The 2,500-nt window shown below is 36.2% G+C and overlaps 1 protein-coding gene across 3 annotated transcripts in view; it reads left to right on the top strand.

Moving 5' to 3' along the window:
- Positions 1–2,500, top strand: part of mid1 (midline 1) — a 105,777-nt gene that overhangs the window by 42,154 nt on the left and 61,123 nt on the right. The window lies entirely within an intron of this gene.

The following is a 2,500-nucleotide window of genomic DNA, read 5'->3' as shown; positions in this document are numbered from 1 at the left end:
GTTGGGTTAAGGGTTGGATATGTGTGGACATTAATGACTGTGATGGTTGGGTTAAGGGTTAGGTATGTGTGGACATTAATAACTATGATGGTTGGGTTAAGGGTTGGATATGTGTGGACATTAATAACTATGATGGTTGGGTTAAGGGTTGGATATGTGTGGACATTAATAACTATGATGGTTGGGTTAAGGGTTGGATATGTGTGGACATTAATGACTGTGATGGTTGGGTTTAGGTGTGGAGTAGGTGTAGACGTTAATAATTGGTGTACAGCGGCATCTTGCCAACAACAGTTTTGACACGTGGGTCTCCATAACTTCCAAGTTACACCTCTAATGTACTACAAGTTACGCCACTTCACGTTATGCCCATGTCTTGCAGTCCACAGACAGACCCTACTTGAAAATTGTGTGCAAACCTAGTTGTTGTGACTGTACTAAATTTCAGAATAAAAATGGCAAATTTAGGGATAAAAGTTGCAGCCAAAAAGATCTCGGGTTGTTATTAGGGATACTTTGAAATCAGATTTGACCAGAGCGGTGCAATGTAGCCTTTTTTGTGGGCCCATAATTTCAGCTGTTTCTCTTTTGTCCGAATATAGAGAATGCCATATTCGGCTGATCATTTTTTGGTGGCTGAAAATTGTGTGCATACACATAGTTGTTGTGACTGTTGGGTTTACTTGACTTCAGAATAAAAATGGCAAATTTAGGGATAAAAGTTGCACCAAAAAGATCTAGGGTTGTTGTTAGGGATGCATTAAAATAAAAAATTCTCCAAAACGGCACAACGTAACCTTTTTTTTTTTTATTTGTAAGCTGATAATTTCGCCAATGGATCTCTTTTGGTCAAAAACCAAGAGTGGTATATAAAAAGCTCAAAAAAAGATCTAGGGTTGTTGTTAGGGATGCATTGGAGTTAAAAATTGTCCAGAGTGGCAGAACGTAGCCTTTTTCTTTGCCAGCTCATAATTTTGGCTGTTTTTTCTCTTTTGGCCAAAAACCAAGTAATGCCGTATTCGGCCGATCATTTTTTTTTTTATGTTCAAAAATTGTGTGCATGCCTTGTTGTTGTGACTGTTGGGATTACTCAATTTCAGAATAAAAATGGTGGATTTAAGGTTAATAGTTGCACCAAAAATATTTAGGGTTGGGTTAGGAATGAACTGAATAAAAATAATGCAGAATGGCACAATGTAGCCTTTTTTGTCGACTCTTAATTTCGTCTGTTTCTCTTTTGGCCAAAAACCAAGAATGTTATATAAGAATCGTCAATTCAGGGATAAAAGTGGCACCAAAACGATCTAGGGTTGTTGTCAGGGATGCACCGAAATGAAAAATTGTCCAGGGCGGCACAACATTGCCTTATTTTCAACTCCTTGTTTCAGCTGTTTTTCTCTTTTGGCCAAAAACCAAGAATGCCAAATTTGGTCTATAATTTTTGGTGGCTGAAATTTGTGTGCCTACCTAGGCGTTGTGACTATTGTGATTACTCAATTTCAGAATAAAAATCATGAATTTATGGATAAAAGTTGCACTAAAAAGATCTAGGGTTGAGTTAGGGATGCATTAGGGAGTCCAGAGTGGCACAACATAGCCTTTTTTTTGTTGGCTCATAATTTTCTCAAAGAAAATTTCTTTGTTGGCATATAAAAATAGCAAATTTAGAAATAGAAGTTGCACAAAAAAGATCTAGGGTTGTTGTTAGGGATGCATTGAAAACAGAAAAATCAAGAATTGTTGTTGGCTAATGCAGCAAAGCAAAGCCTTTTTCTGCTTATATTTTTGGCTGATTAGTTTAAATTTTTTGGCCGAAAATTGAAATTGCAGAACATTCGGTGCATACCTAGCTGTTGTAATTGTACGGATTAAACAACTTGATACATTTTTGTGATTATGTTCAGCATGAACATGGCTAGCTAATAGTATATAGGGCAACACAGTGGCGTAGTGGGTAGCACAATCGCCTCACAGCAAGAATGTTGCTTGTTCTGTTTGGAGTTTGCATGTTCTCTGCTGGTGTGGGTTTCCTCCTGGTGCTCCGGTTTCCCCCACAGCCTAAACACATGTGGTACAGGTGAATTGGGTAAGCTAAATTATTCGAAGTGTATGTGTGTGAACAAGTGTGTACGGGTGTTTCTCAGTGATGGGTTGCAGCTGGAAGGGGATCCGCTGCGTAGAACATATGCTGGACAAGTTGGCGGTTCATTCCACTGTGGTGACCCCTGATTAATAAAGGGACTAAGCCGAAAAGGAATAAATGAATGAATAGTATACAGTATTGTTTGTTACATATTGTAATATTTCACTGTAATAATATTAATAATAACTATAATAAAAACAACAATAAAAAATTATATATATTTTGTTATGTATTACAAAATAAAACCTAAAAAAAAAAAATTATGCCTTTGTAATATTCACTGCACAGTATCGGTAACAGTTTATCATTAATAATAATAATAATAATAATAATAATAATAATAATATAATAATATAA

Source organism: Danio aesculapii, chromosome 9 (assembly GCF_903798145.1).
Source record: "Danio aesculapii chromosome 9, fDanAes4.1, whole genome shotgun sequence".
Classification (NCBI taxonomy): domain Eukaryota; kingdom Metazoa; phylum Chordata; class Actinopteri; order Cypriniformes; family Danionidae; genus Danio; species Danio aesculapii.
Note: the sequence above shows the minus strand (reverse complement) of the source record. Positions and strands in the feature narration are given on the sequence as shown.